General features: G+C 39.9%; 1 protein-coding gene across 6 annotated transcripts in view; it reads right to left on the bottom strand.

The window, feature by feature from the left end:
- The window catches only part of rttn (rotatin), a 230,500-nt gene that overhangs the window by 102,117 nt on the left and 116,253 nt on the right, over positions 1–12,130 (bottom strand). The window lies entirely within an intron of this gene.

Below are 12,130 nucleotides of genomic sequence, written 5' to 3'. Positions count from 1 at the left end.
CTGGCTCGAAGGTAAAAGACAGAGTGTGGTGTTGGAAGCTGCTTTTCAGACTTGAGGCCTGTGACCAGTGGTATGCCACAAGGATCACTGCTGGGTCCACAACTTTTCATCATTTATATAAATGATTTGAATGTGAACATAGCAGGTATAGTTACTGAGTTTGCAGATGACACCAAAATTGGAGGTGTAGTGGACAGTGAAGAAGGTTACCTCAGAGTACAATGAGATCTTGATTAGATGGGCCAATGGGCTGAGAAGTGGCAGATGGAGTTAATTTAGAGAAATGTGAAGTATTGCATTTTGGAAAAGCAAATCAGAGCAAGACTTATACACTTGATGGTAACATCCTGGGGAGTGTTGCTGAACAGAGACCTTGGAATGCAGTTTCATAGCTCCTTGAAAGTTGACTTGCAGGTAGCTAGGATAGTGAAGAAGGTGTTTGATATGCTTTCCTTTATTGGTCAGAATATTGAGTATAGGAGTTGGGAGGCCATGTTGCAACTGTGCAGAACATTGATTAGGTCACTTTTGGAATATTACATACCATTCTGGTCTCCTTCCTATCAGAAGGATATTGTGAAACTCGAAACGGGTAGAAAAGATTTACAAGGATGTTGTCTGGGTTGGAGGATTTGAGCTGTAGGGAGAGATTGAACAGGCTGGGGCTGTTTTCACCAGAGTGTCGGAGCCTGGCGGGTGACCTTACAGAGGTTTGTAAAATCACGAGGGGCATGGATAGGGTAAATAGACAAGCTCTTTTCCCTGGGATCGGGGAGTCCAGAACTAAAGAGCATAGGTTCAGGGTTAGAGGGGAAAGATTTAAAAGGGACCTAACAGGCAACTTTTTCACACAGAGGGTGGTGTGTGTATGGAATGAGCTACCAGAAGAAGTGGTGGAGGCTGGGACAATTATAGCATTTAAAAGGCATCTGGATGGATATATGAATAGGAAAGGTTTAGAGGGATCTGGGCCAAGTGCTGGCAAACAGGACTAGATTAGGTTAGGATATCTGGTCAGCATGGATGAGTTGGACTGAAGGGTCTGTTTCCATGCTGTACATTTCTACAACTCTTAAGAAATGAGATAGTACTGATAGTGTTAACCTGATATTTATGTGAGGGCAAAAGGCCAAATTGGTATGTTGACCAGCTGTCAGATATTAAAATCAGTGACAGAAGACTATCAGCCTTAATGGTGGTTCTTGGAAATCAGGTATAAGAAGGGAAGCAATAAGCAATTGTGCGAGATACTGGGAGTTTAAAGCTAAGGAGGACAGGTCAAAATCTAGTTACTGCAGCAGCAGGAGAAAGCTAAGACTTCCTCAAGAGAACTGCAGGAGTGTAGCAAAATGCACGAACATTATTCAATTTGCAGCTCCTAGCCCCCTTTTAACGCCAGTTTTGCTTGAGCTCTGGGAGGCCAGTGCTGCATCTGTTAAACTTAAATTAGGCTCTCACTGCACTACAGAAACTTAATTAAATATGCTAACCAGTTCTCACTGCTTGACAGGAAGAAAGCTGCAGGCCCCAAATACTAGTCACTGTGAAAATTGAATTGGTGCATATCAAAGACTTGGTTGCAAAATGCCAATTTTCAACTTTTTAATTCTTCATTGCCAAACATATCTGATTCCTCTACCATGCATGCTTAATATCAAAGTTGAGGCAGCAATTTTAACAATGGAAAAAAGGTACAGATTCCTAAAATGTATTGACCATAGAATTGAGGTTCTGCACTTGGGAAATGATTTGGGAGACAATGGCTGTGTGGTATTATTGTTAGACTATGAACCCAGAAACAGGCAGATGGAACTTGAATGTAATAAATGAGTTTAATGATGAGGGCCCTCTTGTGATGTAGTGGTAGTGGGAGTGTCCCTACCCCTGGACCAAGGGGTCCAGGTTCAAGTCTCACCTGCTCCAGAGGTATGTAATTACATTTCTGGAAAGTTGATTAGAAAAATAAGTTAAATTAAAAAGTCTCATGATAACCATGGAACTATCATCTATTGTTCAAACAAACCATCTGGTTCACAGTGAAAGAAACTGCCACCCTTGACTGGCCTACAGATTAGGCCTCCAGGCCCACAACAATGTAGTTGATTCTCATCTTAGGGATGAACATTAAACACTGGCCAAGCCAGAAACACCATCCCATGAATACAACTAAACCTTACCCCACTAACCACAGCTCCCAATTGTACACTTATTTCCACAAGTAGGGCTACATTTTTAAACAAAATTATTTCGTGGCATTTGAGCATTGCTTTGCCAATTCATTGTTGTCTATTCATAACTGTGTTTGAGAAGGTGGTGAGCAGCCTTCATGAGTCTATCAAATGTAAATATACTTAGAGATTGTGCAGAAGGGGTTTCTAGGATTTTGAGCCAGAGATAGTGAAAGAATGGTCATATTGTCCCAAGTCAGAGTGTTACATGTCTTGGAGGGGAACTTGCAGGATTCAAGTTTGGAAGATGCTGAAGAAGCCACGGTGAGTGGCTGCAATAAATCCATTGATAATAAATACTGCTTCCAGCATATGCTGATGGGAATGGGATTGAACATTTAAAATAGTTGATGGGATAGTAACTAATTGAACTGTTTCATCCTTGATGTTGTCAAACATTTGAGCATTAGAGTTGCACCTATCCAGGCAAATATTCCATCACACACCTGACTTGTGCCTTGTAGATAGTGGACTAGCTTTGAGGTCACCATAACATTCGCTTCTGGCCAATTACGCTTCTGGATATTGATAGTGAGAGATTAAGTGATTATAAAGCCATTGATTTGGGAGAAGATGCTTAGATTATGTTTTGCTGAAGATGGTTATCACCTGGCATCATGTAGCAAATAACATTCCACATCACTTTTCAGCCCAAGCCTGAACATTATCCAGCAATTGCTGCACATAAGGAAAAACTGTTTCAGTATCTGAAGAGATGTGTTATGTAACTGAACACTTCAGTACTGAACACTGCCACTTTCTGAACTTTCAATGGGACTTGGTGGCGGTGGTTGGGAGCATGCTGTTCACCATTGAATCTTATGATATTGGTTCGGCACTTGCCACTATCCTGAAGAACTGCTGAAGTGTCCTGGGACTCATAAGACCTATTTACAATAACAATAACTACTTTGCTGCTTTGCATGACTCCAGAGGATTTTCATCAATTCTAGTTATTGATATTATACTTGGTCAAGTTCTAACTTAACATCAAAGGCAGTCACCATTAGCTTAGCTCTTGAAGTCAAATCTTTTGTTCACAGTTGGACCAAGACTGAACGATTCTGACGGAATCTGAAGTTATCATCCAGTCATGAGGTTACTGCTGTGCAAATGCTCCATGTTAGCTACAGACTGTAGCTGAATGCAGTTTTGCTGCAACTGATGGCCCATGGCACCTTTCAAACTAAATCACTGAGATGTGAATCTTCACATAATATTTTAAACTGAACAATATGACCTCCCGTCCTTATAGTATAAAGAAATACTTCTGAGCCAAGACACACTTCTTTCTCACCTTTGGAAAGACTGGTCTCAATATTAATTGTATCATTTGCCTGATTGAGGAGGGAGGTTAGCAATAAACTGTGCAAATATTTTGAGATGTGCACAAATTTATCTCCCTTACTGCTATCATCATTCTCCTGGTCAGTGGGACACATTCTGGTCTCTCTGCAGAAAAATCAGTGTTGTCTTGGAAATCCAGATCAAATCCATGTGCTGTAGGATTCCAAAGTCGGTAGTCATGTTAGCATTCAGAGATTAGAAGGCTGCTGTCTGGATTGTCAAAACGTCATTCACATTCCCAGATTAAAGCTCCAGCGTCTCCCAGACTATAAATGAAAGACAATATAGGAAAGAAAGAACTAGGAGTAGGGGTAGGCCATCTGGCCCTTAGAGTCTAGATTAGAGTGGTGCTGGAAAAGCACAGCAGGTCAGGCAGCATCCGAAGAGCAGGAAAATTGAAGTTTCGGGCAAAAGCTCTTCAACAGGAATGAAGGCAGGGAGCCTCCAAGGTGGCAAAATAAATGGGAGGGGGGTGAGGCTGGGGAGAAGGTAGCAAAGTGAACATACAATAGGTGGGGATGGGGGTAGGGATGAAGGTGATAGGTCAGAGAGGAGGGTGGAGCGGATAGGTGGGAAGGAAGATTGGCAGGTAGGACAGGTCATGAGGATGGTGCTGAGCTGGAAGGTTGGAACTGGGGTAAGGTGGGGGAAGGGGAAATGAGGGAACTGGTGAAGTCCACATTGATGCCCTGGAGTTGAAGCGTTCCGAGGCAGAAGATGAGGCGTTCTTCCTCCATGCTGAATGAATGTGTGCATCCAATGGGTGCAATGCATTCAGTGAGGATGGCAACAGGACAATGCCAACATGCATAGGTATGAACTTCAGAAACTTTTCAAGGTAGTGGTGCCAGTGAAAAGTATATGCCAAACACTGCATGAACTGAATGTAGAGTTATCAGATTACATATGGATTGGGATGGTTAGGAGGTTAGGATTGGATAAAGAAGGTGAGAATGTACACTCAAATGAAATTGAGTACCAGAAAAGTAAGTGGAAGAGAGGAATGGTGCAAATGGAGTATGTTTAACAAGACAGAGTGAGAAAGTGCAATACAGAATTTTGATGCATTTGCTTATTTCCTCATCAATCCTGGAAATTGTTGTGGTCAAGTATGAGATGCTCATTTCCCAAATTATCTCCATCCAAATTTTCTTATTCATAGCATCAAATTTCTTTGTCTCATTCATGGGAAATAAATTAAATTTCCATGCGCTCACTACACCTTGCAGACTGTCTAACAATGACTTGCTGAGTATGAGACATCTCTCTTTGTTGTGTCCTTTAAATATCCCACTCTCATTCTCAAGATATTACCTTCTATTCTACCTGGCCTTTTAAACAGTCAAGCAAAGTCATGTTACGTGAGTTGACATCACCTGAATTGGAGATTTGAATTTCAATGCAAAATTATAATGAGTCAGTCCTGTCAAAATCGGACATTCCTAGATGCTTCTTCATCTACAGTTAATGGCTACTATCCTTATCTCTCCTAACACAGGCCCCTCCCCCCAGTCCTATCACACATTAATATTTTTGAGGCCATTATCTCAGTTTAAACAAGTTAACATAAGAAGCTCTTTACCATTCTAGATTTCAATTAAACACGTGGGATAACAATAATCAAAAAAGGCATTCACAAAGATTTATAATATATTTGGCAATTTACTACATGGAAAATCAAAGCTGGTAGAATAAGCCACACAAATAACCCCAGGAAAAAAAAATACACACACTGGGTCATCAATATGGCCTTTGGAAAAAGAGGGCATTGAATTAATGCTGTCACCACATTCAATGCATCATAGTCTCATTTTAACTGATGTTGAGGGAGTTAGCTATACCTGATGAAGGTCTTATGCCCGAAACGTCGATTTTCCTGCTCCTCGGATGCTGCCTGACCTGTGCTTTTCCAGCAACACCCTCTCGACTCTGATCTCCAGCATCTGCAGACCTCACTTTCTCCAAGTACTCACTTTCACCTAGTTAGCTATATTGTTAATCTTCAAAGCTTCCACCTTGGTTGGTAAAGCTCTACAATCTAGTCAAGTTGACCTATGGTTTTAACATATTCACATGATTTCTCAAAGCTTTCACTTTCTTACAGAAAAAGTGGAAATTCACATTGCAAAATGATTGAAAATTCTCCTTCACTATGAAGGTTTAATTGGAAATATCTATCATATATAACCTGAATTCAGGCATTTTTGGTCAAAAGATCTTTATTTGTCGATGTTAACATTTATATTAATAATACATACCCTACATTCCCATTACAAATATTTCGCAATATATTGTACCCAACTTCCACTTTATTCATATTTCTGAAGAAAAATCATATTTTATCACTGGCAGAGCTATTCAGTAAAAATTAGATTTGGCTGGTTTAGATTTAGATTTTTATAGGTTTAGATTTTATCAGATATCAAATCATTTTACTGTTGCTGACACTCAAATGTGATAAAGGAAAGGTTTACAACGTGCTTAGCGCTTCTTAAAATTGCAGTTACGCACATCTATTTGGTGTCAGCCCCAAAGTTATTAATAAGCAGCTCTTTTCTTCAGAAGTAACTTAATGAACAAACAGGTTTTATATCTCTGTTGAAACATGTATGAAGGATTATTTACAGATGATAACCTATTGCTCCTTATTGTTTCCAGCATAAATAATTTTTAAATTCAAGGTTGGACAAGCATAATGACTGGAAATACTCTAAAATCAACTGACCCCACTGTAGGAAATCGAGTGAAATTTGGCCTTGATTCTCATGTCATCGTGCACCACTACCCAAAACAGATTTCACGCTATGTACCTCATACCTTCAGCATTCAAGATGTCCTGTCAGGAATTTCTGATTCCATCAGTGTTGCTATCTGCATCTTTGTATGCTCTATTTTCTTAACTTCAGTAAAGTAGGTTATATTTGCAGCTTACTTTATGACAAATTCTTTTTCTATTGCTTTTTTTAGTACAACTTGAGATGTCAAAATGCTGAGTTAAAACAGTCAACCGTAAGACTGTGCTAACATTATTGGTGCAAAAAGCTTTGGCTACTTTTCAAATTTGGTATGATAGCAAGAATATTTTCTAAAACAATCTTAAAAGAATTTGACTTTCTGTTTTTATTTCTTGTGCCAATATCCCTTAGATGACACTCATTTTAGGCAGCCTTCAAATATATGCTTCATTTGTTGAAGCAAGGTTGTCAATTATAAACATCTTCTATCTTTGCAGAAACTTTAACATTGTGACTGGTCACGAGGCTGTTCACAGAAGCATTATGAAACTAAACTTGACAATGAGCCACATAAGGAGATATTTAGGCAGACAGTCAAATGCTTAGACAATGATGGAAGTTTTAAGACATGTCTTAAAGAAGGCAAGAGAGAGTGTAGGTTTAGGTGAGGAATTCCAGAAGTTCAGATTCTTGACAGCTGAAGGTATCAAAAAAAGAACAATGCCCAAGAGGCCAGAATTTGAGAAGTAGAGATAACTTGCAGAGTTGTACGGTTGGAAGAGATTGCCAACACATGGAGGGTTGAGACCATGAAGGGTTTTAATACAAGAATATGAGTTTTTAAAATTGAGGCATTTGTAAAAAGTCAATATCGCATGCACAAGTACTACAAATCTACTTTCCTGGCCATCAGACAATGTTGGATATAATTCTAATACAATATTGCCAAACCTGTTCTCTTCAACTTGCTCTTTGCATCTAACAATTATTTTTCATCAACATGTTTTATCTAATTAGTTACAGATGCTTTCCCTTCTCTTAGTTCTATGTCCTTTGACGTTTTGTTTTTTTAGAATTTGCATAAAATCTGTCAACATCCAGCCTATATTCAGTTAAAAATAAAATACTGGATAAAGCCTTCCAAACTGCCTTTTCATAATGTGCTCATCATTTCAGTAAAAATAATATGAGAATCTCAGGTCATTCACCTTTCTAAATTCTGCACCCAATTCAGCCAGTAGTTAGATCCTTTTGTGTCCATCGGAAAGACTAATTCATCTTCCACATAGTGATTCAAATTACCCTTAATATCAAAGACTCATGAACTGAACCAAGTTTTTATCCCAATTCCTCTAGTCGCCTTGTACACTTAGCTTTCCAGTTAACAGAGGTACTGCTATCCTAAATGCTTACATGCTGATAATATTTCTACTTTTATTAAGAGAGTATTCCTTGGCTTCATGGTGGCTTCTGAATACTTGAATAGAAGCACAATGATAAAAAATGATAATTAAATTCACAGCAAACTCATTTTTTGTTTTAAAAAAAGTTGACGACAAGATTAGAACTCTACACATTTTGTATACGTCGTTATATATTCTTAATCAACTTGTTCAGTTCCTCCCACTCAAAAAGTGTAGTTCTTTCACCATTTTTCCCGTTCTTGGTGTCTACCCCTGTTCTTAGTATCTAATAATTACAAAATCTATTATTGTGACTATCAACATACTTTCACTTGCTCATTTGTTATGTTATGTATTTCATAGCAATGGTAATTTTGGCTAATACCCACTTACACTGCCCTCCAAAATAGTTTTTCAGGTCTAGTACTATAATTTTTATACTGCAGATACTTTCAATTTCAGTAGGCTTGCCATATAGAGTCATAGAAATCTACAGCACTTGTCTATGTTGACTAGATATCCTAAATTAATCTAGTTCCATTTGCCAGCACTTGGCCCATATCCATAAAAAAACCCCTTCCTATTTATATACCCATCCAGATGCCTTTTAAATGTTGTAATTGTACCAGCCTCCACGACTTCCTCTTGCAGCTCATTCCAAACATGTACCACCCTCTGCATGAAAAAGTTGCCCTTTAGCTCCCTTTTAAATCTTTCCCCTCTCACCTTAAACTTCGTTCAGGACTCCCTCGCCCCTCGTCTGTTTATCCTATCTATGCCCCTCCTCATGATTTTATAAACCTCTATGAGGTCACCCCTCAGCCTCCGACGCTGTAGGGAAAACAGCTATAGCCTATTCAGCTTCTCCTTATAGCTCAAATTCTCCAACTCTGACAACATCCTTGTAAATACTATCTGTACCCTTGCAAGTTTCACAGCATCCTTCCTATAGGAGAGAGACCAGAGTTGCACACAATACTCCAAAAGTGGCCTAACCAATCGTCTGTACAGCTGCAACATTACTTCCTAACTCCTGTACTCAATACTCTGACCAATAAAAGAAAGCATATCAAACGCCTTCTTCACTATCCTATCTACCTGCGACTCCATTTTCAAGGAGCTATGAACCTGCACTCCAAGGTCTCTTTGTTCAGCAACACTCCCCAGGACCTTACCATTAAGTGCATAAGTTCTGCCCTGATTTACTTTTCCAAAATGCTACACCTCACATTTTATTAAATTAAACTCCACCTGACAATCCTCAGCCTACTGGCTCATCTGATCAAGATCCCGTTGTATACTGAGGTAACCCTTTTTGCTATCCACTGCACCTCCAATGTTGGAGTCATCTACAAACTTACTTACTATACCTCCGATGTTCATATCCAAATCATTCAAATAAATGACAAAAAGCAGTGGACCCAGCACTGATCCTTGTGGCATACCACTGTTCATAGGCCTCCAGTCTGAAAAGCAACTCTCTAGCACCACCCTCTGTCTTCTACCTTCAAACCAGTTCTGTATTGAAATGGCTACTTCTCCCTGTATACCATGTGATCTAACCTAGCTAATCAGTCAACCATGAGAAACCTTGTCGAATGCCTTACTGAATTCCACATGGATCACATCCCCCGCTCCGACCTCATCAATCCTCTATGTTACTTCTTCAAAAAACTCAATCAAGTTACTGAAACATGATTTTCCACACACAAAGCCATGTTGACTCAGTCATTGCCTTTCTTATAAGTATAAATGCTGTCCCTCAGGATTCCCTCCAACAATTTGCTCACCACCCAATGTCAGGCTCACTGGTCTATAGTTCCCTGGCTTTTTATTACCACTTTTCTTAAATTGTGGCATCAGGTTAGCTAACCTCCACTCTTCCGACACCTTACCTATAACTATCGATGATACAAATATCTTAGCAAGAGGCCCAGCAAGGACTTGCACAGGTTCCCACAGAATTGCAGGGTACACCTGATCAGGTCCTGGGGATTTATCCACCTTTATGCATTTTTAAGATATCCAGTACCACCACCTCTGTAATATGGACATTTTTCAATATATCACCATCTATTTCCCCATATTTTCCATGTCCTTCTCCACAGTAAACACTGATGCAAAATACTTGCTCAGTATACCCCCATCTCCTGCAGTACCAGGCTGCCTTGCTGATCTTTGAGGGGCCCTATTTTCACCCAAGTTACTCTTTTGTCTTAATGTATTTATAAAATTCCTTTGGATTTTCTTTAACCTTATTTGCCAAAACTATCTCATGTCCCCTTTTTGCCATCCTGGTTTCCCTCTTAATTCCTCTCTTAAGTATACTCTTGCTGCCTTTATACTCTTAAGGATTTATTCAATCTCTGCCGTCTATATGCTTCTTTATTTTCTTGACCAAACCTCAATTTCTCTAGCTATCCAGCATTCCCTACAGCTGTCAACCTTGTCTTTCACCTTAACAGGTACATACTGTCTCTGGATTCTTGTTATCTCATTTTTGAAGGCAAATATCTGCCCCCAATCAACTTTTCAAATGTCTTGCCTAATATCATCAAAATTAGCCTTCCTCCAATATAGTACTTTAACTTTTAGATCCAGTCTATCCTTTTCCATCACTATTTTAAATCTAATAGAATTACAGTCACTCGTCCCTAACTGCTCCCCCACTGGCACCTAAGTCACTTGTCCTGCCTTATTTCCCAAGAGTAGGTCAAGTATAGCTGTAATGCTACCTTTTATCAAAAACACCAGTCCCCCTCTTCTCTTCCTCTCCTTACTATCCTTCCAATAGCATCTATACCATGGAATATTAACCTGCCAGTCCTGTCCATCCCTGAGCCATGTCTCTGTAATTGCTATGATATCCCAGTCCCAAGTTTCGAACCAAAGGTGGAGTTCACCTGCCATCCCTGTTAGACCTCTTGCACTGAAATAAATAGTTTAATTTATCAATCCAACCTCGCTCTCTGCGCATGTTCCTACCTGCCCTGGCTCTTTGACTCTTCCCAACTGTACCAGTCTCAGATTGATCTCTTTCCTCACTATCCTCCTGGGTCTCACCCTCTCTTCCACTTTACTAGTTTAAATCCTCCCAAGCAGCTCTGACAAATCTCTCTGCCAGTATATTAGTCCTCTTCCAATTCAGGTGCAATTGTTTTTCTTATAAGGTCACTTCTACCCTAGAAGAGATTCCAGTGATTCAAAAATGTGAATCCTTCTCCCATACACCAGCTCCTCAGCCATGCATTCACCTGCTCCATCCTCCTATTCCTATCCTCACTAGCTCATGGCACCAGGACTAATCCAGATATTACTCTCCTCGATAACCTCCTTTTTAAATTCCTGCCTAACTTCCTATCTTCTCCCTTCAGAAGCTCATCCTTTACTCTTTCTATGTCATTAGTTTCAATGTGTACAACGACTTCCCGCTCGTCCCTCTCTCCTTAGAGAATATTCTGCACTCTCTCAGAGATATCCTTGATCCTGGCATCAAAGAGGCAACACACCATTCTGATTTCTCACTGTCCTCCACAGAAACGTCTGTCTGTGCCTGTGACTAGAGACCACTGTCACAATGGATCGCTTAGAACCTGATGTAACCCGTGTTATGTTAGAGCCAATTTCGGTACCAGAAACTTGGTTGTTTGTGCTACAATCCCCTGAGTGTCCATAACCCCCTAATGTTTCCAAATCAGCATAGTTGTTTGAGATGGGGACAGCCACAGGATACTTCTGAACTACCTGCCTCCCTCTCCTACCTTTCCTGGAGGTAACCCATCTACCTGACGGTCTCTGTGTTTTTTCTCCCACCCTGCAACTGCCATCCAACACACCCGAGTTCCTGTAAGTTCATCATTGCCTCTAACTGCCACTCAACCAATCCATGCGATATGATAGGATTTGCAACCAAACACACTTACTGCATATATACTCATCAGTAACATGGAAACTCACCCTCATCCCCCACATCCCACAAAACCACATCAATCTACTAAAGGCCATCTTTGCACATTAACAATCAACAGACCCAGAAAATAGCACAATCTTACTCCTCTAGAAAACACTACTCCAGGCTAACGTAGACCTTTGTTTTATATATTTAAAATTTAATGAAGAAACAGATTTCAATAAAACATATAATCTAAAAAGAACTCACTCTACTTCTATTATAGATGTACAAAGAAAAAGTATGATTACACTTCAAAACTATGCATTTAGCTGTTCCTGTGCCATGAGCTCTCCCACAGAGGTTCCCCCAAGGCCAGCTGTGAATTTCAGTGTTTGATAGTTTTCCTTAGACACAATCCGGTGTCCAGAGATACTTGAACTCAAACAACAAAGGCAGTAGCTGTGCAGATTCACTGCAAAGTCAGACAGCAATGTAGGTTTCTTTCACGTTTGATTTAATTACCAT

Source organism: Chiloscyllium punctatum, chromosome 5, assembly GCF_047496795.1.
Source record: "Chiloscyllium punctatum isolate Juve2018m chromosome 5, sChiPun1.3, whole genome shotgun sequence".
NCBI classification, from domain to species: Eukaryota; Metazoa; Chordata; class Chondrichthyes; order Orectolobiformes; family Hemiscylliidae; genus Chiloscyllium; species Chiloscyllium punctatum.
The sequence above is the reverse complement of the archived record's forward strand: the minus strand, read 5'-3'. Positions and strand labels throughout refer to the sequence as shown.